Here is a 26,313-nt window from a genome sequence, read left to right on the forward strand (position 1 = left end):
CATTCACCCCTGTTATTAGCAATAGAACTGGAGGACATTGCACCAAGAACATATCACTGGAGGTTAAACTCCATGCTACTTAAAAGGCAGGAATTTAGACAGTTTATTGAATGCCAAATTAAAACATATTTTGAAATAAGCACGGAATCAGTGAAAGACAAATTTATATTATGGGATGCCTTCATTAGAGGACAGATAATAAGTTGAAAAAGGACTACAATCGGATAATAAGATGAAAAAGGACTACAATCGGAAAATAGAGCAGTTGGAAAGGGAGATAGTAAGTACAGAAAAAGAACTAGTAAAAAGGGATGATATAATGAAAAAGAGAAATGGCGGACAAAAAAATAAAATACAAAACATTACAAATGTATAAGGTGGAGAAGAACATTATGAAAATAAAGCAAAAGTATTACAAACTGGGAGAAAAAACACATAAAATATTAGCCTGGCAACTTAAAACAGAACAAGCTAAAAGAACTGTATTGGCATCAAGGAAAAAGGACAAACAAATTAGAGATTAATGAGAACTTTAAGGAATTATATGAACAATTATACCAAACTGAGGGAAAAGATGATAAAATAGAAGAGTTTTTAGCTAAAAATGAATTGCTGAAATTGCAAGAAGAGGAACAAATCAAACTGATAAAACCATTTGAAATAGAGTAAGTACAGGATATATTAAAAAAGCTGCCGAACAATAAAACACCAGGAGAGGATGGATTCCCAATAGAATTCTATAAAACATTTAAAGAGTTATTAATTCCTCCTCTCCTGGAAGTAATGAACCAGATAGAAGATACACAAAACGTGCCAGATTCATGTAAGACAGCAATAATTACAGTAATACCAAAGATGGGGAAGGATCCATTAACACCAGCATCATATAGATCAATATCTCTACTTACTTAACTCAGATTATTAGAAAACAGATTGGCCGATTGTGTTCAAAAATAGTAAAACAAGATCAAACTGGATTTATTAAAAAAAGACGAACAGCGGATAAGGTCTGTAAACTTATTAATCTAATTCATGCAGTTCAAGGAAATAAGAGGCCAACAGTGGCTATTGCTTAAGATGCAGAAAAAATCTTTGACAGAGTAGAGTAGAACTATTTATTTAAATATTACAGACGTTCAATCTAACAGTAAAATACATTAATTGGATTAAAGCATTGTATAATGGACCATTGGCGAAGGTAACAGTAAATGGATTTGTATCGAGCTAATTTAAATTAAGTAGGTCAACTAGACAGGGATGTCCATTATCCCCCTCATTGTTCGCCTTAGCAATAGAACCATTGGCAGAACTGATAAGAACAGGAAATAAAATAAAAGGGATAAAAATAAAGAAGGAGTATAAAATCATCTTATTTGCAGATGACATGATAGTATACCTAACAGAACCAGAAATATCAATAAAAGAATTACATAAGAAATTGAAGGAGTATGGAGAAATATCGGGGTACAAGATCAATGCAAATAAAAGTGAAGTGATGCCAATGAGTAACGTGGATTATACAGAATTTAAAATATAATCACCATTTAAATGATACCTAGGTATCAGGTTAGATAATAACTTAAGCCACTTGTACAAACTAAATTATCAGCCACGAATAAAGAAATTGCAGGAAGACTTAGAACATTGGAAAGAATTACCACTAACATTGATTGGGAGGGTAACTTGCATTAAAATTAATGTTTTCCAAGGATACAATACTTATTTCAATCATTACCAATTCCCTTAACAGAGAAATTCTTTAATGAACTAAAGAGAATAATAAGGAAATTCTTGTGGAAAGGGGGAAACCGAGGGTGGCGTTAGAGAAATTAATGGAGAGGTACAACCAAGGTAGTTTGCAGTTACCAAACTTAAAAATTTATTATAGAGCACCACAATTAAGCTCCGATAAAAATCAAATTTTTATCAGACAAGGGAAAAACCAGACTGGACTAAGATAGAACTAGATAAAATAGAGGAGAAGGTACCAGAACATATATTTTATAAGTGGAATGAAAAGCTGGTGCAATATAAAAGCTCACCAATATTGCATAATTTACTTAATACATGGAAGAAGATCCACTTAGAAAGGAAAAAAATGAATTACCAAATACCAAAATTGTTATTGACACAAAACCCACTAATCCCTTTTACAATAGATAACCTTTCCTTTAGAGAGTGGGAGAGAAAATGGATTAAAAGAATAGAAAATTGGTTTTTTTGGAAATTATTTATTAACATTTGAACAGTTGAAGTACAAATATGGAATAACTCACGGTACAATGTTTGCATATCATCAACTGAAAGCTTACTTAAAGGATAAATTGGGAAACAGTTTGAGATTACCAGAAGGAAGCAGCTTTGAATATGTGATTACAGACACAATGATAATTAAAAGATTTATAATTAACATGTACATTAAGCTGCAAGATAAAGAAAATGATGAAATAAGCCATAAACCTAAACAAAAGTGGGAAAACGATTTAAACATAAAGATAAAAATGAAGCATGGGAAAAGCTATGTTCTGGAACTATGAAGAATACAATAAATACAAGGTTACACGTGATGCAGTATAATTGGTTACGCCTCAAAAGTTAAAAGAATGGGATCTAATATTATCAGATAGATTTTTTCGCTGTAAGAAGGAAATGGGAACAACAATACATGCAATTTGGGCATGTATGAAAGTGAATATGTTTTGGGAAGATCTAAATCAGATATTAAATAAAATCACAAAAAATAACAGACCAAAAAATCCAGAGATCTTTTGTCTAAGTAACATAAGAAGTAAAGAATTAGGGGGGATTTGATGGAGGTGTTCAAGATTTTAATAGGGACAGAGAGAGTCAACGTGGATAGGCTTTTTCAATTAAGAGTGGGGGATATTCAAACCAGAGGCCATGCCTTGAGATTGAAGGGGAAAAATTATAAGGGGAACATGAGGGGAAATTTCTTCACGCACAGGGTGGCGTGGAATAAGCTTCCGGCGGAGGTGGTTGAAGCAGGGACGTTATTTACATTTAAGGAAAGACTGGATAATTACATGGAGGGGAGAGGATTGGAGGGGTATGGACCAGGTGCTGGTCAGTGGGACTAGGAGGGTGGGGATTTGTTCCGGCATGGACTAGTAGGGCTAAACTGGCCTGTTCTGTGGCCATATGGTTATATGGTTATATGGCTCAGGCCTGAAACGTTGGCAATATATCTATGTCTGCTATGGACACTGACAGATCACCTGAGTTCCTCCAGCATTTTGGTGAGTTTTTACTGCAATCACAGCATCTGCAGACTTCCGTGTTTCACTCTGAATGTAGTTTGAGCAGCATTCAGGAACTTTTATTTATCATCTGGGTCAAAGTAGCCAACTCTTTCAGCATTTCATCCACCACTCTCAATGCTGTCATGGCTGGTGTGTGAACCATCTGCAAAGTGCACTTTGGTTGCTTGCCTGAGCAGCTCCGATCCCTGTGACCTTGACCAAGAAGAACAAGAGCTTCAGGCATTTCAAACCATTGCCACTGACTGGCAGGTTTTCCTCTGCCATTGATTCCAACGCACCAACAAACTGTGGTTGTACCTACATCAAAAAAGGCTGCTGTTGTTCAATTATTATCATTTTCTCAAGAGGAACTGGGAATGGGGGATGAGTTCTGGTTTTTCCAGCACTGTCAACATCCCCTATATAAGTAATTTCATCGGATGCAAGGATCGACAACGAGATAGACAACAGACTCGCCAAGGCAAATAGCGCCTTTGGAAGACTACACAAAAGAGTCTGGAAAAACAACCAACTGAAAAACCTCTTAGCGTATACAGAGCCGTTGTCATACCCACACTCCTGTTCAGCTCTGAATCATGGGTCCTCTACCGGCATCACCTACGGCTCCTAGAACGCTTCCACCAGCGTTGTCTCCGCTCAATCCTCAACATTCATTGGAGCGACTTCATCCCTAACATCGAAGTACTCGAGATGGCAGAGGCCGACAGCATCGAATCTACGCTGCTGAAGATCCAACTGCGCCGGGCAGGTCACGTCTCCAGAATGGAGGCCCATCGCTTTCCCAAGATCGTGTTATATGGCGAGCTCTCCACTGGCCACCATGACTGAGGTGCACCAAAGAAGAGGTACAAGGACTGCCTAAAGAAATCTCTCGGTGCCTGCCACATTGACCACCATCAGTGGGCTGATATCGTCTCAAACCGGGCATCTTGGCGCCTCACAGTTCGGCGGGCAGCAACCTCCTTTGAAGAAGACCGCAGAGGCCACCTCACTGACAAAAGACAAAGGAGGAAAAACCCAACAACCAACCCCAACCAACCAATTTACCCCTGCAACCGCTGCAACCGTGTCTGCCTGTCCCACATCGGACTTGTCAGCCACAAACGAGCCTGCAGCTGACGTGTACATTACCCCTCCATAAATCTTCGTCCGTGAAGCCAAGCCAAAGAAGAAAAAAGGGGAAGGGGAAAAGCCAAGTGATAGGGGATTCCATAGTTAGGGGGACAGATAAGAGGTTCTATGGAAGAGGTCGAGTATCTTGGATGGTGTGTTGCCTCCCTGGTGCCAGGGTTTGAGATATCTCAGATCGAGTTCATGGCATTTTCAGGAGGGAGGGTGAGGAGGTGCTGAAAGGACAGTTCAGGGAGTTAGGTGCTAGTTTGAAGGAAAGGACCTCCAGGGTAGTGATCTCAGGATTGCTACCTGTGCCGTGTACTGGTGAGGTTAGAAATAGGATAATGCAGCTTAACACATGGCTAAAGATGTGGTGTAGGTGGGAGGGCTTCAGGTCTCTAGATCATTGGGCCAGGGAAGGTGGGACCTGTTCTGATGGGACAATTTTGAGAACCAGAGTATTAGAGCACTTAGTGAGGTGGAGGAGGATAAAGGTCATGTGAGGACTGCAGGTATAGACAGAAATCAAATATTTGTACATGATAGAAATGTTCTCAGGTGTATTTATTTAAATGCAAGGAGTATTGTTGGAAAGGCAGATGATCCTAGGATGTGGTTGGCATGTGGGATTATGACATTATTGCTATAAGTGAGATTTGGTTGCAGGAGGGGCAGGACTGGCAGCTCAATGTTCCAGGGTTCCGTGGTTTCAGTCATGATAGAGGGGGAGAGATGAAAGGGGAGGAGTGGCATTGCTCATCAGGGAATATATCACAGCTGTGCTTGGACAGGACAGCCCAGAGGGCTTGTCTACTGAAAGGTGTGACCACACTGATAGGGTTGTATTATAGTCAGAGAGAATTGGAGGTGCAAATCTGTAGAGAGATTGCAGATCGATGTAAAAAGCAGAAAGTTGTGATAGTAGGAGATTTTAACTTTCCACATATTTACTGGGACTTCTATACTGAAAAGAGTTGGATAGCTTGGAGATTGTTACATGTGTTCTGTAAAATTTTCTAAATCAATATATAGAGGTGCTAACGAAAGAGGATGCAGTACTGGATCTCCTATTAGGGAACCAGACAGGACAGGTGACAAAAGTATGTGTAGGTGAACATTTTGGATCCAGTGACCATAATGTCATTAGTTTCAAGTTAATAATGGATAAGGATAGGAGTAGAGGCTAATTTTGTGGAAGTGAGAAAGGATCTAGGAAGAGTGGATTGGAATAAATTGTTTTCTGGCAAGGATGTGTTCAGTAAGTGGAAGGCCTTCAGCAAGAATTTAAGCTCTCTGATCCAATTTATCCAAATGTCATTTGAAGAATTGGTGAGAAGTATTATATTTACAATGAAACACATTTAACACACTATTTTCAATTTCTCAGAACAGTAATTGAAAGGATCTTAAAGCTATTTCAAACTATCAACACTGACAGAATGTAAAAGTAATCCAACGCTGAGCGAAGATTTAGCTTTGTAGTTGAGAATGTATTATACTTATACTTGAAACATTATATTTGCACTGGATGAATATTTAATTTAAGGCTGTCCTCTTGTCACCCAGTGTCCATGCATGTGTGAGAGTGACACAGAAGGCAATTAAAAAGGAAAGATGGATCCATTTCCTTTCAGTAATCTTGGATGCATGACTCTCTGTAAGCATGGATGGAGAGAGTCTCGAGAATCAAGGCTCTGTAGAATGTTCAAGCTGTGAATTCATGTTACAGAGAGAGAGAGGGAGGGAGGGAGGGATGTATGTGACCCCCTGTTGCTTTTGACTGTCTGCAGAGCTAAAATATTCACAAAGCTGCCATAAATAGGCTCCACATGGTCAAAAAATACTCAGTCAGGAACCCAGTTATCCAAACAAAACTGCAATGTTGAGAATGCTTGCTTGAATAGAGAGCAGGTGTTGGGAAGTTTGTGAAGGTTTTATTTCTTCGCTAGGAATGTTCCCTGTGGTGAATGTGTAATTTTAACATTTCTAGTGGGAAGACAGATTCAGTGAAAAATATAACCTCATTTGTAAATATTGAAATTTTGGGGTGAATTTAGTCAAACTGAAATGAACTGGCTTACATTTTTGGTGAACAGGGAGTATATGAAAACCAGAATGTGTTTTATTGTGAAATGGTGGCATCATTTGTTAGTTTAACCCTGGCTTTTCAAAAACTTATTGATATTTTGTTGGCTTTCCAAGTCTCTCAGATAAACCACCACCTAAAGTTTGGTATCGGAATAATGATCTGCAGGTCACAAAAACAAATTTTTGTGCATTGCATTCATTCATTAACTATTTTAGAAACTATTCATTTCTATTCATTAATAGATCATTCAAGTCTTGGACCACGTAATATGTAGGCACAAATGTAGTTTTGAAATAACTTTTTTGAAATGGTGGATATATTCCCTGAGTGAAACACTATTTATTTAAATCATTAGTAATTAATTGTGGTGCATAATAACACTCTGCTGTTTCAAAACATTCATCAATGTCTTTATGTATTCTTGGAAAGGTTTAATGCAATGAAAATGTAATTTTCGCTTCATATCCCTCCAGTTGGGAAGATATCGGCTGTGAGCCCTCTAGTTAGACAGATAACCAAGCTTGTGATTAAAAAAACCTTGAAATATGTAAATTTTACGATAAGGAGAATGTTTGGACTGAATCTCTGATCGAGCTTGGAGGGGCTTTTCCCAGGAATTTTTACATTGAATCAATGATCTATTACATTTGGTAACAAATATTGAACTGATTTAACTATTTCCTTTGCATTTGATTGACTATAACATGTCTTGTCAACTTAGGAAATGTAAAATTATAATTTTACAGCACACTTTTTTGTTAAATAATGAGAAAATATCAAACTTGCCCTTAACACTTAAATGTGTGATTTCAATTGTGCGTTCACCTGATTTCAATAAAACTATATTTAATTAGTCCATATATAACATGCGTATGCGCACCAATATATATAATCTTCCTCAAGGGAAGAAAATTAGTCAGTTCATTAAACTCCACAATAAACTTCCAAGAATAATATAAATTAATCTCAGAAATGATTCTTGTACTAATAACTGTTAGAATATCTTTACTGTGCTTTTTTAAGGGTGGATGTGCCAAATTAAGCTTCTTGGCATTTTATTATCCTGCTGGTTCATTCCAATTCTGTACCAGGACGAGAGCTGCTTCACATAAAGTAATTAGTTATTATTGTGGTCCCAAACATTAACTTTAATTGTGTCTGTTGGCTCTTTGGTCTTGGTGCGTTGTTCCATGAGTAAGAGAGGTACAAATGGAATGTCCTTTATTAAAGTCAGGAGCAGCAATGTCTGGTATAAGAGGTCACAGTATAGTCACTGGCTTTAGTGAGAGCAATGGCTGTGGAATCTTCTCTAGGAATGGTTATAGAACATAGAACAGTACAGCATAGTACCAGCCCTTTGACTCACAATATTGTGCCGACCTTTAAATTCCTCCATTTGCTTATCTCTTGAAATTCATCAATGTACCTGCCTCCATCACTGACCCAGGTAGTGCATTCCATGCTCTAACCACTCTCTGGGTAAGAAACCTTCCTCTAATATCTCCCTTGAATTTCCCACCCATGACCTTAAAGCTACGCCCTCTCTATTGAGCAGTGATGCCCTGGGAAGGAGGTGTTGGCTGTTCACTCTATCTATTCCTCTTAATATCTTGTATACCCCTATCAAGCCTCTTCTCATCCTCCTCTCCAAAGAGTAAAGCTTTAACTCCCTTAATCTCTGCCTATAATGCACACTCTCTAAACCAGGTATCATCCTGATAACGCTCCTCTGCACTCTTTCCAACACTTCCATGTCGTTCCCGTAATAAGGTGACCAGAACTGCACACAGTATTCCAAGTGTGATCTTACCAGAGTTTTGTAGAGCTGCATGATTACCTTGCTCAGTCCCTCAACTTATGAAAGCTCACACCCATAAGCTTTCTTAACTACCCTGTTTACCTGTGAGGCAACTTTCAGGGATCTGTGGACATGGACCCCAGATCCCTCTGCTCTTCCACATGACCAAGAATCCTGCTGTTACCTTTGAACTCGGGGGTTGCCCTTCCAAAGTATACCACCTCACACTTCTCCGGGTTGAACTTGTGCAATCCTCTACACTATCCACAACCCCACCAACTTTTGTGTCAACTCCAAACTTGCCAACTCACCCTTCTACCCCTTCATCCAAGTCATTAATAAAAATCGTGAAAAGCAGAGGTCCTTGAGGGACTCCACTAGACACAAGCCTCCAATCTGCATTAAATCCCTCTACCACAACCCTCTGCTTTCTAGAGGCAAGCCAATTCTGAATCCACATGGCCAAGCTTCCCTTTATCTCATGCCTCTGATATTCTGAATGAGCCTACCATGTGGAAACTTGTCAAATGCCTTACTAAAATCCATGTAGACCACATCCACCGCACTATCCTCATCAATATATCTGACCACTTCCTCAAAGAACTCTATCGGGCTTGTGAGACATGATCTGCCCTTCACAAAGCCATGCTGACTATCCCTGATCAGACCATGGTTCTCTAAATTCATATAGATCCTATCTTTAAGAATCCTCTCCAATAGCTTGACCACCACAGATGTAAGGCTCACTGGTCTATAATTTGGAGTTTCCCTATCAACTTTTTTTGAACAAGAAGGCAACATTTGCCACTCTCCAATCCTCTGGAACCATTCCCATGGATAGCGAGGACACAAAAATCCTAGCTAGAGGTTCAGCAATCTCCTCCCTTGTCTCATAGAGCAGCCTGGGGAATATTCTGTCAGACCCTGGGGACTTATTCGACCTAATTCATTTTAACTGCTCCACGCATCCTCTCTCTTAATATCAACATGCTCCAGAACATTTACCCCACCCATATTGTCCTCACCATCTCCTTGATGAATACTGAAGAGAAGTATTCATCGAGGACCTCACCCACTTCCACAGCATTGAGGTACATTTTACCACTTTATTTCTAATTGGTCCTCCCTTCACTCCTGTCATCCTTCTGCTCTTCACATCAGTGAAGCGTGCTCTGGGGTTTTCCTTAACCCTACTCGCCAAGGCTTTGTCATTTCCCCTTCTTGCTCTCCTCAACCCCCTCTTAAGCTCCTTTCTCACTACCCGATATTCCTCAAGAGACCTAGCTGATCCTTGTTGCCTTAACCTCATATATGCAGCCTTCTTCCACCTCACTAGATTCTCCACCTCTCTTGTCAGCCATGGTTCCTTCACCCTACCATTCTTTCTCTGCCACACCAGGACAAATTTATCCTTAACATCCTGCAAGAGAACCCTAAACATCAACCACATCTCCATAGTACATTTTCCTGCAAAAATGGCATTCCAATTTATACCCACAAGTTCAAGCCTTAGAGCCTCATAGTATGCCCTTCCCCAATTAAATATTTTCCTCTCCTCTCTGACCCTATCCTTGTCCATGACAATGCTAAAGGCCAGGGAGCAGTGGTCACTGTCACCCAAATGTTCACCAACTGAGAGATCTGTGACCTGACCCAGTTATTATCTTATACAACATCTAATATGGCATTTCCCCATGTCGGCCTGTCAACATACTGTGACAGGAATCCATCCTGGACACACTTAATGAACTCTGCCTCATCTAAACCTTTGGCACTAAGCAGTGCCAATCAATATTAGGGAAGTAACAGCCCTGTTATTTTTGCACCTTTCAAAAATATGCCTCCCCATCTGCTTTTCCATATCCCTGCTACTACCAGATTAACTGCTCCCTTCCTGTTCCTAATTTCTATCCATACTGACTCAAAAGAGGATCCTGCTTCATTACCCACCCTTTCTGCAGCTGTATGTATCCAAGCTCTCAGTTCATCACCCTTATTCCTGATGCTTCTTGCATTCAACTACATGCACTCTAGCCTTTCTACCTTACTACTTAGATACCCTATGTTCTGTTTCTTTTTTCCTCAAAGCCTCTCTAAATGATAGATCTGGGTTTTCTCCATGCACTTCTTCCACTGGTCTATCACTCTGGTCCCATTCACCTTGTAAACTAGTTTAAACCCTCCCGAACCACACTAGCAAATCTGCCCACAAGGATATTGCTCCTTCTCGAGCTCAGGTGCAAGTCATCCCATCTGTTGATTTAGATTTAGAATTCAGATATATTGTCAGGGTACATACATTTTTAGCCATGTAATCCATGTGTGGTAGCAGGAATCCTTATCCTTAGGATCCATCTGTTTTTGTGTATGTCCTAGTCTTATTTATCCTCCCGAAATGCATCACTTAACTTTCTCCAGAATTAAATTTCATCTGCTATTGTTCTGCCCACCTTATGAGTTTATTAATATCATTAATCAGCAGAACTCAACAGCATCCATAAGAGGTAAAGATTTATAAAGAAAACAGTTCAGTCCTGAGCCCTTTGTCAAAATACTTTAAAGTGATTCTCTTTCTTGAATTGATTACTTTGCTTCATCTGGGACAGTATGCTGTGGAAAGCCTTAACTCCAGGAAGACTGGAAGGCAGGCAGATCTGCAAAGTAACCTGTACATCCTGGTTGGCTCAACAGGGTTTATTTCTTATTTGTACTTGAGGGAGATACTGTCTACCAATGAAATTTTTCACTTGAAAAGGAATGCTCATAAACATTCAAACATTGAAAGCAGTTTTGTTTTCTTTCTGATGGTACATTTACAGCTCACATTTTATACAAATGCAGAAAATTTGTCTCTTTATTTTGGGATTTAAACTCCCACTCTTTTATCCAAAGTACACAGGTAGAGCGAACTTTCTAACTTATAAAACCTATTCCTCATTGAAGGACTAATGCCAAAACAAGTCTTCACTTTGATCTTACAAATTATGCATGCAAATCATTCTAGGTTCCTGCAATATGGTAATAAAGAGCTGAGAGAAATCTGCAATCCCATTATAGGTGCAAAGATGTTTGCACCTATTATTTTGTTCAACAAATTATCAAAAATTGCAGAATGAAGTGCCAGGAGGCAGAAATTCAGAACTGTGCTCTTTTTTTAAAATTCACAAAAAAATAATAAGGACCGATAAAGAAAGAAACTTATTAAACTTAACCTTTTCAACTTGCAAAACACATTTGAGCAACACGAGAAGCCATTGCATTTAGTCAGCCTCCCTTTAGCAGTACACAAGTACTGGCATATCCTTAATTATTATGCAAATAATATCACTAGCCAAACACCAGTTGCAATTCTATCTACCTTGTTCAAATCCAGATACCTTTCATCTCTTTGAACCACTGTATTTTGCTCAGACTTTTAGATCTGTTCAAATAACTCTTCTTCCCCATCAAATGACAAATCTTACATGCTAGGCTTTAGCCACTTTGAAGAATTTCTTGAAGATTTTGGAAAGCATAAGCGCTGACTCACAAGGGATGGACACAATTACACTTCAATAACCATGGCTCAATATAGCAAATGCCAAAGGTTTATTTTATTTTTCAATGATCAAGCTGATGCCTGCTTGTAGTCAAATTTCAAACTGTGCAGGTTACGAAATATCTGACTGCGCCATTTTCTAGCAGAGATGATCGATTGTGCCAGCAATATGTCACTGCATTTTTTGCAGATAAATCAATTGTTGTAAATTGTTGGCACACCACTAATGGTGGGATGAATGCAACATATAAAATGCTGCAGGAACTCAGTGGATCAGTATCTAAAAAAGGCAATAGTCAGTGTTTTGGGATAAAGCCCTTTTTTTTTGAAATGAAAAAAATTTTCACACTATGAAACATACTAACTAAAATACACAGAAACATTTCCTTCTTGAATATACACAGTGTCATTTTTTCCCTTTTTTCCCCCTCCCTTCCCTCCCTCCTTCACCCCCCCTCCCCACCCTCTCAACGTTCAACCTATAGGATACATTAAACCCATTAAACAATGTCATCACACAATGAAAATAAACAAGAAATTTGTGTCATCTACTTTTACATACTGGGTCAGTTCATTTCGTCTTCTTCTCCTTCTGTCATTTTAGGTGGTGGAGGTCCACGGTAGGACTTCTCTGTTGTGTTCCATGTATGGTTCCCAAATTTGTTCGAAAACTGTGATGTTATTTCTTAAATTATATGTTATTTTTTCCAATGGAGTACATTTATTCATTTCTATGTACCATTGCTGTATTCTCAGGCTAACTTCTGATTTCCAGGTTGACATAATACATTTTTTTGCTACAGCTAAGGTTATCATAATAAATTTTTGTGCTCCATCTAAATCGGGTCTAAGTTCTTATATTACTTAGAAGAAAGATCTCTGGATTTTTTGGTATGTTGCTTTTTGTGATTTTATTTAATACCTGGTTTGGATCTTCCCAAAACTTTTCTACTTTCTCACATGCCCAAATTGCATGTACTGTTGTTCCCGTTTCCTTCTTACAACGAAAACATCTGTCTGATACTGTTGGGTCCTATTTATTTAACTTTTGGGGCGTGGTGTATGGCCTGTGTAACCAATTATATTGTATCATGCGTAACCTCGTGTTTATTGTATTTCTCATGGTTCCGGAACATAGCTTTTCCCATATTTCATTCTTGATCTTTATGTTTAGATCTTGTTCCCATTTTTGTTTGGGTTTACAGCTTGTTTCCTCGTTCTCTTTCTCTTGCAGTTTGATGTACATGTTTGTTATAAATCTTTTGATTATCATTGTGTCTGTAATCACATATTCAAAATTGCTTCCTTCTGGTAACCTCAGTCTGCTTCCCAATTTGTCCTTCAAGTAGGTTTTCAGTTGGTGGTATGCAAACATTGTACCGTGAGTATTACCATATTTGTCCTTCATTTGTTCAAAAGATAATAATTTATTTCCCGAAAAACAATTTTATGTTCTTTTGATCCCTTTTCTCTCCCATTCTCTGAAGAAAAGGTTATCTATTGTGAAAGGGATTAGTTGATTTTGCGTCAATATTAATTTTGGTAGTTGATAATTTGTTTCATTCCTTTCTACGTGAATCTTCTTCCAAATGTTGAGCAGATGGTGCAGTACTGGTGAATTCCTATGTTGCACCAGCTTTTCATCCCATTTATATAGTATACAACTAGATAATAATCTAGGCCATTTATACAAACTAAATTATCAGCCATTAATGAAGAAATTACAAGACGACTTAGAACATTGGAAAGACTTACCACTAACACTGATAGGAAGGGTAAATTGCATTAAAATGAATATCTTCCCAAGGATATAATACCCATTTCAATCATTACCAACTCACCTAACAGAGAAATTCTTCAAGGAACTAAAGAAAATAATAAGGAAATTCTAATGGAAAGGGGGGAAACCGAGAATAGCGCTGGATAAATTAACAGAATGGTACAAACAAGGGGGCTTACAGCTACCAAACTTTAAGAATTATTATAGAGCAGCACAATTAAGAAACCTATCAGATTTTTATCAAACAAGGGAAAAACCAGATTGGACCAGATTAGAGCTAGATAAATTAGGGGAGAAGGTACCTGAACAAATACTATATAAGGATGAAGCCCTTTTTGATGTCTCTTTTGTTTACCATTGTGAGATGAATAGCTCCTTCAGAGCTGCATATTCCATTCAATACTAATAAACAAATGGTTATTCAATGTCAGTCATGGACATTGTGAGCTGAAGGCCCTGTTTCTGTTTTGGATCATGTTATGACTCTAAATGAACAAACTTGCACCTCTTATAGAAACACAAGAGACTGTATATGCTGGAATCTGGAGCCAAAAGCAAATTGCTAAAGAATCAGAATTTTATTGTCAAGAATATGTCACAAAATTTGTTGTTTTGTGGCAGCATTATAGGTGCATAAATTGCCATAAATAACATTTAAAAAATTATTGCAGAAAAAGAAAAAATGAGGTAGTGTCAATGGTTCATTGTCCATTCTGAAATCTGACAGCTGAGGGGAAAAAGCTATTTCTGTGCCCTTGGGTGTTTGACTTCAGGCTCCTGTATCTCCTTCCTGATGGTAGCAGTGAGAAGAGGGCATGGCCTTGGTGATGCCGCTTTCTTGAGACATGACCTCTTGTAGATGTCCTTAAAGAGCCAAGCAGCATCTGTAGAGACAAAGGGACAGACAATGTTTCAGGTTAAGACTTTGCATCCAGCACTTTTTCATCACTTTTTAATACTCTAATACCCAGGTGTTTTATAGCTTGTAGAGTCTTCTGGAAGCGCTGACATTCCTTGGCAACAATTTGATGATTGAATAATATGTGCTATTACTATATGTGGATTGGGAGATTAATATTGCTCCAAATATAAGGAAAAACTTTGCTCCTCCTCTCCCAACAGTGATACGGGATTACATATTTTGTATTTTCTTATGCCAAATGAAGAGGCCGTTTGCTTCATTGAGTTTATGCCAGCTCCCTGGCAAATGTACTATAATGAGGGAAAATGTGCTCTTCATTTTTGAAAGAAGAACAAAAGAAATGAGGATTATTAAATGGAGCAAAAATCCAGAAGGCTGCAGCCCGAAGAGCTCAGGCCTGAAACATCGGAAAAATATCTTTCCTTCCTATGTCTACCTGTTTTTAATGCAATTACAGTGTCTGCAGACTGCCATATTCACAAAAAATGAAATCAGCCACAAGTGCAGCTGATAATAATTATAGCTAATGGAATCTCAGCCCATATTTCAAAAGATTTGGGTTAAGAAATTCTACTCGATTTCTATAGGCATGGGTGAGACCATTCAGTACTATGAAAAAAAAATTGGTTTCCCTATTAATGATATTTCATTGATGGCGGTTCAAATAAGGTTCAGGAGGTTGATCCTGGGCATGGAGTATTTATCCTTCAAAGTGGGGTTGCATTGATTGGGACTCATTCGAGGTCAGAAGAATGACGAGATCTTATTGAAGCATACAAATCTTTTCCAGAGCTAGACAGGGTAACTGCTCGGAGTAACGTCCTTTCCTGGAAGAATCCAAAGGGCACAGTCTCAGAATAAAAGGGCACTCATTTATTATCAGCATCTAAAAGCCTGAATATGCCTGAGATAGTCTGATCTCAGAAGCTGTCAACTCAGGACTGGTCAATCCTTGGAGGGGAGACCACCTAGGAACACCAAGTGCTGTAGGTTTCTGTGAGGGGCACTGGACAAAGTGGTGACTCTCTGTCTGCCTTACAATAGACAAAAGTTGAAGAATTTCATATATGTTACATTCTAAATGTAGTATTACGTGACAATAAAGGAAATTTTATCATCTGACTATACATATGAAACCAAATGTAACAACATTTCTTTTAACGATGGTGCCTATACACATACAGTACACACAAAATACACTCTTCAAGATAATCACATATGTACATATATAATTTAAAATAAAAATTTTGGGATGATTGACTTGGTTAGAAGATACTGTTCATCAATCTCACAGTCCTCAGGAAGAAGCTGTTTCCTAGCCTGGCAGTTCTGATTTTGATGCTCCTGTACCTTGTCCTTGATGGTAGTGGGTCAAAGATACTGTGTGATGGATGGAAATTCTTTGAGCCCTATTTAAGCAAATCTTCTGGTAAATGACATCTTTAGAGGAAAGGGAGAACATAGGGATGTTCTTGGGTGTTTTGATGATCCTCTCTATTGACTTATGGACTGATGCTTTGCAGCTCCCATACCACACACAGATGCAGCCAGAATGGACACTCTCGATTGTGTTCTCATCAAAGGTTGTCAAGATGGGGCCTGGTAGCCTTGTCCTCCTCAACCTCCTTTGGAAGTGTGGGTGCTGCTGTGCCTTCCTGTCTAACGAGGAAGTGCTGTGGGTACAGGATAGGTCAACCTTATATGCACATCTGAAATGTGGAAGACTGAGTCTGAAATGAGGAAGAATTTCTTCGGGGGATTAGGTCTTCAGGACAAAGTCCTTGGGTAAGATGTCTGTTCAGTGGTGGAATCAAGGGTTTTAGAGGAAAGACAGCAAAGTGGACTTGTGAAATGTTGGCTAACCCATTGAATGCAATTCAGCAATTGAATGCAGAACAGTTTCAAAAGGCTGAATGGCCTACACCTGGCCCTGCTCTCTGTGGTTTAGTCCCATCTCTCTCATTCCCTCACTTATTTTCTCTGTAATCTATTCTCACTCATGTGACAACCCAGCTCCCCGGTAACCCCCCTGCATTAATTAATGAACCTGCCAGCATGTCTTTGGGATGTGAGGGGAAATGGGAGAACCTGAGGGAAGCCCACATTGTTGAAAGGAGAATGAGGACCATACCAGAGGTCAGGATCGAATTCAGGCCACAAGTGACATGACAGCTGCTGCATCAGAGGTTTTACATCCATATTAAAGCGCAGACAGGGCCACAGGGTAATACCCCATCCAGTAGTGGAAATCCCTCCAGATTCATACCACCCCCCCCCCCCCCACTGGAATATAAGCTTATGTTTTTGAAGGAACAGGATCCCCAATTGTCTGATTTAGTGAAATTCACCTTGTGCTGTATTTGTGAGTACAACATTAGAATTGTAATAATTTGAAGATTTGATTGTAGAACCATATCATTCTACATGATCACATGGTCAGTGCGGTTTGTGTTAGTGTAAGTATGGTGTTTGGCATGTGTGATGTGAAAAGAATGATATTCTTCAACTCATGGTGCTCAGTTGAGGCATGATCCAGGTCATGCTTTCCTGATTGGATGCGCAATGTAAGTAGAAGTGTTTATTGTCAATGCACTGAACTTCTGTGTGACTACAGCAAGTACCAACAACAAGAGTGTAAACTAAATCACCATGATGTTTTCCAATGTAAGCTAGATTTTACAGCTCTCCATTCACAGAATGTTTAACCACTTTATCATTACCTCAGCAGTGAGCGGCATTGGACTTTGGAGACAACTAAAGCCTGTGTCTACTTATTAATTTTTTTTGCCATGGGCGACTTGCTGGTGGGCCCATTGAGTCCCTGGGACATTTTGGAGTTACACAATAGGAATCAGTTAAATGGCAGATATTTACTGGGGCACTGAGGGAGGAAAGGAAGAAGGGCTCAGGTCTGTAGTCAACCACGGGAGTTCAGGGGTCGCACTGCTTCTTAAAGCTCTCCAAGGAGGAATGAATCTGGAGGATTTCAAAGTGTGCTCTTTTCGAATTTGTAGCTCACATCAGTTATCGTTTGAATGTCCTATCACGCCATGTTTCCACAAGTAGGTTTTATTCAGCATTTCCTGCTGCGTGTCAACCAGTTCCCTGCCCTGTGGGCTCGCTCTTGCAAGATAAGAGTTTCCCCTTCCTTCCTTGTCTCATGATCTATCCATACTTCATCATGTGTTACCTCCTCTTTCTTCATTTCCTGACCTATTCATCCGCCAGCTTGATATTTCATACAGATGAATCAGTATTGAACAGATGGCAGGAGGTTCTTTGAAATTTTTATTAAATTCTAGAAAAACAGCCAGAAACAATAATCTCCGTGAATGAACTATATATTAAATCAGAAACATTGAGTTCCAGTTTTGCTCATTTCAGCCATCTGTGTATCGATTATTGGCATAAAAAAGGCCTTTCAGAACAATAAATTAACCATCACAACTCATTCCTACCTCTGAGCTATTCTCCATATATATAGGAATATAATGGAACTAAACAAGGTTGATAGAAAACAATGGACACAACATCGAGCACCGATCAAGCATTTAACAGGATTTTCCCCAGGCAATCTACAGTGGAAAGTGCAAGTACTGAGCTGATAATTACTCACAGGAAGCACTGGAGTTGAGGGAAAGATTAGAGAAGTGACAGAACCAGGACACTTTTCAACTAAAGAGTGAGAAGGTCAGAGGAAGAGTGCATAGGATCAGGGTCAAATAAGAAATCTTTTCTTATTATGTTCTTTTCTCCACCTTATGCGAACAACTTTCCCATTTATTATATAAAAGTAGATGGCTGCACAACTAAAGTCAATGAAATAGAACTTCTTGTTTGGTGTTCACTAACTAAAGGTTGCAAAAATTACAAGTTATTATGAGGTACAGTATAAATATGTCCTGGTCTTTGTGGATCAATATTCTTTCTTTAAGCAGTCTATTTTAGTTGCTGTCACTTCTGTATTCGAAGCCAGAACTCTCTGGTGCCTGATTGACTGGAGGCTCAGATTTCTGTTCTGCATACTCAATTTTCAATAACACCAACTCAGACTGCTGACAGCTTGGCTCAAGTCACCAGTCATCCATCTATGTTCCACTAGATTACTGGAATTTCTGAAGCATTGCCCCATTAGAGTGACAATGGTTTCAATCTATTGCTAGAGCAACTATCTGAAAATGAAGTCACCAACCTTTTATGAGATTGTTGAACAGATGGTGGCATTACAACTACGTCTGTTTTCAACATTTGACTCCTTCCCAACGATGGCCAACCTTTTAATTTTTTAATGTAGTCATACATCACAGTAACAGGCCATTTCAGCCCACGAGTACGTACCAGGGGTGTAGGTTAATTTGGCGGCATGGACTAGTGGGCTGAAATGGCCTGTTACTATGCTGAATATCTAAATTAAAAATTAAAAGGTTGGCCACCATCTCCTTACACTGATGGACATAGCTATCATCCACCAACTAAATTTAACTGTCTTGAAAAAGCCACCTCTGGGATCAGATTTTCTCACCTCTCTTCCAAAGCATGAAAGGTTCCTCTGACTTGTGTGTTCTTTCAATGCCACCTACATCAGAAGAATGAGGGGGATCTCATTCCAATACTGAAAGGCCTGGATAGAGTGGTTGTGGAGAGGATGTTATCTATGATGGGGGAGTGTGGAACCAAAGAATGCAAAACTGTCCCTTTAGTATTGAGATAAGGAGGAATTTCTTTACCCAGAGGGAGGTGAATTTGTAGAATTCATTGGCATGGATGGTTGTGGAAGACAAGAAATTGAGGATAGTTAAGGTGGAGGTAGATACGTTGTTGATCTGGAGAGAAATCAATGGGGAGAAGGTAGGAGAATGGGATTGGAAAGAATAGTAAATCAGCCGTGATGGAATGAAAGGGTAGACTTGATGGGCTGAAAGTCTAATTCTGTTCCTATGTCCTTGTGGTTTAACATATATGGTGAATGAATAATCTGAGAATTCTGATTTCAGTTGTCATAGATCTTGACTTCCATTATAACATAAAAACACAGGCCAGGTTCAGATAAGTACAGATCTTGCACTGGTATTGTGCCTGCACCTTGTAGAAGAAACCGAGAACAGGAAAATGATTATATAATTCAGAGTCGAGATATCAGTTCTAAAATTATAAAGCTGCAAACAAATTTGGCTGCAGTTCAGTCAGTAAATCCTTTCAACCACTAAACAAATTACTCGATATTTTTCTGCTGGAAATAGATTTGCATCATCTAGATTTTTTAGATGATTAAAAATAAATGAGTGCGGGTAAAATAAATCCACAGCAGATATTTATCAGTGAATATATAGTTATAGTTTACAATGTTTATAATCAATGTGAAATAGCACTTCTAGTACTTAATCAAGGGAGTTATTCTGGGGACAAATTTATACTTGGATAATGTATAATTGATATCTTCCAATTAGGTCAACTCCAAGAATCATTCTTCTGAGGTAGAAAATGAAATGAAAAATACTCATAGAGTTATCGAGAGATAGAGATATAACATGGAAACGAGCTCCTTGGTTCACCGAGCATGCTCCAAACATGAACCATTCATTTACATTGATCCTACATATATCATATTTTTTTATTCTCACCACATTTTGATCAAATCCCCTCAGATTCTACCATTCCATTAGTTTTACACATTGCCAAGTTAAACCAGGGCAGGCTCGCATGGTAGGACCCAGAAGAGTGTTGTAGACAGAGACTTAGAGATACAGGTAGATAGTTCCCCTTGATTGGTGACAAGCAGACTTGCCTTCATTAGTCAGGGCATTGAGTACAGGAGCATGGATATCATGTTACAACTGTACAATACATTGGTGAGTCTGCATTTGGAGAACTGTGTGCAGTTCTGGCCATCCATTAATTCACAAGAAAATTCCCAGGGCTGGTGGGCTTGAATTATAAGAAGATGGATAGGCTGGGACATTTCTTCCTGGATCTTTGGTGACAAAGCTGGTGTGCCCTCGTGGAAGTTTATAAAATGATGAGTGATGTAGGTAAGATAAATGCTCATGTTTCTTTTCCTGGAAAAGGAGTTCAAAATTTGAAAGGGACTTTTTCCATACAGAGTGTAGTGAGAACCTAGAACTAGCTACCATAAGGAGTGGCAGCAGTGGGTAAAATCGTGATGTTGAAAAGATATTTAACAGGTTCATGGATAGGAAAGGTTTAGAGGGATATAAATCAAATGCAAGCAAATATTACTAGCTTGGTAAAATGATTGGAGTGAAGGGCCTGTTTCTGTGTGAGAAATCTCTGTAACTCTACTCATCTGCACACTAGGATAATTTACATCAGCCAACAAGTTACAAATCTGTAATATTTGGATCGTGGGAGGGAGGAATCTGGAGCACCCAGAGGATCCCTCACAGTCAGAGATACAACATGTACATTCCACACAGAAAATATTTGGAGTTGGGATTGAACTCGGGTCTTTGGAGCTTTGTTGGATCTATTTTACTTTCGTGCCCTGTTAAAATAAATCAATTTCAGCACCCACTTTTAGCCTTACTCTCTACAGCCAATCATAATTATAAGCTGCATCATCTGTTGCTTAATTGCTGCTGGGCTTTTATTCTACTACATGGAGGGGACATTACTCCTCCATAAGTCTTCGTCCGCGAAGCCAAGCCAAAGAAGAAGATGGAGGGGCATATGCTGAGGAGAGATAAGTAAAATGTGATGATGTCTTTGATCATTGTAAATGATATATTTAGCTGAAAGAGTTAATACGTTATCTTCTGTCCTCTCTGATCATGGAAAACAGAGAGGCCTACTGTGACCTGGCAAAAAAATGTCATCAAAGTGCAAGTTTCAATCGGAATCGATACATGAAAAGTGTGTGGTTTCTGATTGAAACTGTGCTCTCAAGGCCTTGAGAAGTTACTGGTAAGTTGTGCCTTTAACTGCAGGTTATACCAACTAAAAGTAGGTGTGGTGGATTTGGTTGGAAGCTTCATCAGGAAAAATTAAAAGATTGTGCAAAATATTTTCAAACATTTGTTACTCCTTATCTGTTCAAAGTACTTTCAATGCATAAAATACAAAGAGTCAAAATAAAACATGGAATAAATCTGGATCCCATTCCTTTCTTGAAAATGTTTAGTATCCATCTTTCTCACTTCCATCTCCATTCTTGTAGAAAGAGATATTTGAGAACAACTCTAGAATATCTATTCGGTATAAAATTTCTGTCATACTAAATATCTTAATTCACTGCATTTCACTTATGTCTCCTTGTTTTCCATTACAGTAATTATGTACATCTCTCGCTAGTTAAAACCAATGTGCCAAGAAACATTTTGATTATTTTTAGTCTGCGGTTAGTTTGAATGTGCTACTGTGCCATGTCAGAGAGAAATTGTGGTCTTGTAGTGTTTATGCTATGCTAGCGTGGAGAAGAAGAACATGCACACCAAAGCCTTGGAAAACAAGACTGATTTATTGCTCTGGCCATCACGCTTATATGGGCCACAGGTGCTGACGTCAGGGCCCCACGTCTTCGGAGCACTGGCCTGGGATTGGCCAGTGTTCCTACCAGAGTTCCCCATCTTCCCGCCATGCAGAGGTCACCTGAGTCGACAGCTGGGCTGCACAGACGCCGCATGCACCAGGCATTCTGTGGGCTGGTCCGTGTCTCCATGCGCGGGCCGCTACACGATCTCACCTCCGGAACTGGCGATCGGGCCATTGTCTGTAGCCTTGGGTGGTCTGCCCCTGCGTTGCAGGGGAGAAGTGGAGATCAATTCATTACAGTCCAGATATGCCGGTTTCAGGAAGTCGATAGTAAAAGTCTCCTTCTTATCACCAATGTTGAAGACGAAAGTGGAGCCGTTGTCCCTGACGACCCTGTAGGCCCCCTCGTAGGGTTGTTGTAGAGGCGGCTGGTGTGTGCCCTTTCTCACAAATACTTACTGACAAATCTTTAAGTCCCTGGGGACATTGTGTTGGGCTGGCCGTGTGGTGGGGGTTGCCACAGGACCAAGAACCCCAGTTTTTGCCATGTTCCTGAGGGTTGCCGCGGGGTCTCTGGGCATTTTTTTCTGGGGCAAGAAACTCCCTGGGAATCATCAAGGGTGCGGCGTAGACCATCTCCTCTGCCAAGGCATTGAAGTCCTCCTTCGGCATGGTGCAGATCCCCAACAGGACCCAAGGTAGTTCATTTACCCAGTTGGGACCCTTGAGCTGGGCCATCAAGACTGCCTTGAGGTGCCTGTGAAACCACTCCCCACCAACCCATTGGCCTGTGGGTGGTACATCATGGTGTGGTGCTGTGTCCCCAAAACGTTAGCCAGTGCTGCCCAGAGCCCAGAGTTGAATTTTGCCCCCCAGTCCAAGATTAGGTGCTCTGGGATCTCATCTCTGGACACCCTGTGTTGATGAATGCCCTGGCACAGTTTTCTGTGGTGGTATTAGCCAGAGGAACTGCCTCAGCCCACATCTGGAGCCGTCAACCATGGTGAGGAATATCTCACTCCATGGGAAAGTGGTAACGGCTCCACTATGTCGATGTGTACATGGCTGAACCTGCATCGTGGTGGTTCAAAGGTCTGTGGGCGCTCTTGTGTGAACCTGCACTTTGGAAGACTGACACTTCATGCAGGTTTTGGCCCACTGGCTAACCTGTTTACAGAGGCCATGCCAGACAACCTGCTAGTCACCATTTTTACCGTGACTTGGATTGCAGGGTGCCCCAGGTTGTGGATGGCATCTAAAATCTGATACGTCCATGCAGCCAGAACGATAGGTGAGGGCTGCCAGAAGAGACGTCACACAGCAGTGTCAGGTTACCTGGGCTGATGGGGACGTCCTCCACCCTGAGGCCAGAAATGGCTTTTGTATATGCAGTGATCTCGGGGTCCTACTGCTCCGCTTTGGCAAGGGCCATGTTGTCAACCCCTTGGGACAGGGCATGACAGAGCTTCGGCTACCACATTACTTTTCCCCACGATGAGCTGTATGTCTGTGGTAAATTCGGACTTGTAGGACAAGTGTCTCTGTTGTCGAGCCAACCACGGGTCCGATACCTTAGGAAGTCAAAGGTCAGTGTCTTGTGATCGGTGAAGACCATGAATTGCTGTTTTACAAAAAGTAACGGAAATGTATTACCACAAGGTACAGCGCTAACAGCTCTCAGTTGAAAACACTGGATTTGAGCTCTGATGGGTGGAGGTGTCTGCTGAAAAAGGCTCGGTGTTGTTCCACCACACCCCCTACTACTATGCAGGAGATGTCAACTGTCAGGGCGGTAGGTGCCTCCGGTCTGGGGTGGCCCAGGAGGGTGCTGTTGGCCAGCATGTCTTTGGCATTCTGGAATGCTCTGGAAGACACATTGTCCCAAGTAATATCTTTTGACTTGCCTGCCATCACTGCAAAGAGGAGGAGCATAATTCGAGCTGCTGCCAGTACAAACCTGTGAACGTTTATCAAGCATTCCTGTAATCCTTTTACCATGCGTGACTTAGGTAAGTGTCAGTTGCCTCAACCTTCTTGGGGAGGGATGTAGCCCCACGTCTGTTTATTCTGTACCCCAGGAAGTCAATGGTGTCCTGGCCGAATTGGCACTTTGCAGGGTTGATCGTCAGCCCGAACTCACTCAAACGGGTGCTCAGTTGTCTCAGGTGGGCAGCGTGTTCTTTGTAACTGCAGCTGGTGATGAGGGTATCGTCCAAATAGATTAACCTAAATGGGAGATCCCAGCCCACTGCGTCCATCAGGTGCTGGAAAGTTTGTGCCATGTTCTTTAGAGTGAAGGGCATGCGGAGAAATTCAAATAAACCATAGGGAGTTATAATTGCAGTCTTGGGGATGTCCTGGGGTGAACTAGGATTTGGTGGTACTCCTGCATGAGGTCCACTTGGAGAATACCCATGCCCCATGCAGGTTGGTGGCAAAGATTGGATGTGGGGCACAGGATATCTTTCGGGTGAGGTGGCCTCGTTGAAACGGCGGTAGTTGCTGCATGGTCTCCAACCCCACTTCCCCTCCACCTGCTGATTTGGGCACCATGTGGAGGGAGAGGCCCAGGGACTGTTGGAGCACTGCATGATCCCCAGCTCCTCCATTTTCTTAAACTCCTTCACCAGGCTGAGCTTTTCGGGAGGGAGTCGGCATGCTCCTGGCATGGAGCAGGGGGCCCTCGGTGAAAATGTGGTGTCTTACCCTATGCTTTGGCTCGGCCACGGAGAACTGTGGTGCCACTATCGATGGGGGAACTCTGCCAAGATGTGGGAGAATTTGTTTTCCAAAAGTGTTGTAGAGTCCAGGTGTGGGGGCGGGTAGCTTGGCTTCCCCCAGAGGAAGAGTATGAAAGGTTTTGGCATGCTCCAAGCGCCGTCCCTTGAGTTCACAAGCAAGCACTGGGCCTGAAGGAAGTAGGGCCCAGGAGTGGTTGCACCACTGCTGTGAGGGGAAAGGTTCATGTAAAATGGTTGTTGCTGAAATGAAGGGTAATAGTGCAGGTCCCAAAAGCCCGAATAAAGGAGTTGATGGCTGCCCTCAGTGCTGGGCCTTGCTTGCCGTTGTGGGTATTGATGCCTGCGGGGGGCTTATCTCAGTGCCAGTGTTGACCAGGTAACACCTGCCCGAAAAGGAGTCCCAGACATAGAGAAGGCTATCACGTGGCCAAGCACTGTAGCCATCAACAACAGTTGGCCAGGGATTTTCCCAGAAATCTGTAGGGTGCGTTGCATCAATGGGCCTACACACCCCATCACTGATGATAGTAGCATAGCTGTTCCAGGGTATTAACTTGCCTCTCCGCTGATATTGGTCTTGCAGGCGGCTGTTCATGGGGCTTGCTGATGAGGTCTACGATGGCTCTGGTGTCCTTTTTCACTCTCCAGAGCATGTCTGCCTAGGCCGCAACTCTCTGATAGTCATTAAAGTCATTGTCCATGAGTAAAAGTCAGGTATCCTCAGGGAAGTTGCTCCAGAAAGAACTGCTCAAAGAGCCCTCAGTTATAGTGAGCATCTCACTCATTAGGGCTGACGGGTGCCCTGTCCCCCAGTCCATCTATGTGCAGCAATTGGGTAGCGTGCTCGTGCTGGGAAAGCCCGAAAGTGTGGGCTTACAGCTCTTTGAGGACCACGTATTTGCCTTGCTCTGGAGGCTGCCGTAGGAAATCTACGACCCTTGCCGTTGTGTCCTGATCAAGGGCGCTCACGTAGTAGAAGTAGCGGATGTCGGCGTCGTCAATGTGTGGGAGCTGGAACTGAGCCTCAGCCTGTTCAAACCACACGTGTGGCTGCGAAGCCCAAAACATTAGAAGCCTGAGAGAGACCACATTGTTGGTCACTGTCTCCGCTTGATCTGTCATCTTCGGATCCAACTGCCGGTTGGACCTGTTGGGGTCACCAATGTAGTATTTGTGCTACACGAGCATGGAGAAGAACGACACGCACACTAAACCCTTGGAAAATGAGACTGGTTTATTGCTCTGGCCATTGTGCCTATATGGGCCCCAGGCGCTGATGTCTGGACTTGGGATTAGTCGATGTTCCCGCCAGAGTTTTCTATCTTTTTGCCATGCAGAGGCCACCTGGGATGACGGCCGGTGTCACCCCCAGGTCCACTCATTTGTCGGCCATTTTGTGGGCCAGTCCCCTGTGTCTCCCTGTACTACAGTCTGAAGTTTACATTGGTTTTCATATCCTTTGTTACAACTCTTATTAGAAACATTACAGGGAAGTTTGTTCAGACATTTAAGAATCATGCTCTCCCTGTGACTGTGTGGGTTTCGTCCAGATGTTCTAGTTTC

At 41.1% G+C, this 26,313-nt stretch overlaps 1 long non-coding RNA gene across 2 annotated transcripts in view; it reads left to right on the forward strand.

Moving 5' to 3' along the window:
* The window catches only part of LOC138762633 (uncharacterized), a 287,652-nt gene that overhangs the window by 35,850 nt on the left and 225,489 nt on the right, over nucleotides 1–26,313 (forward strand). The window lies entirely within an intron of this gene.

This window comes from Narcine bancroftii, chromosome 5, assembly GCF_036971445.1.
Source record: "Narcine bancroftii isolate sNarBan1 chromosome 5, sNarBan1.hap1, whole genome shotgun sequence".
Classification (NCBI taxonomy): Eukaryota; Metazoa; Chordata; class Chondrichthyes; order Torpediniformes; family Narcinidae; genus Narcine; species Narcine bancroftii.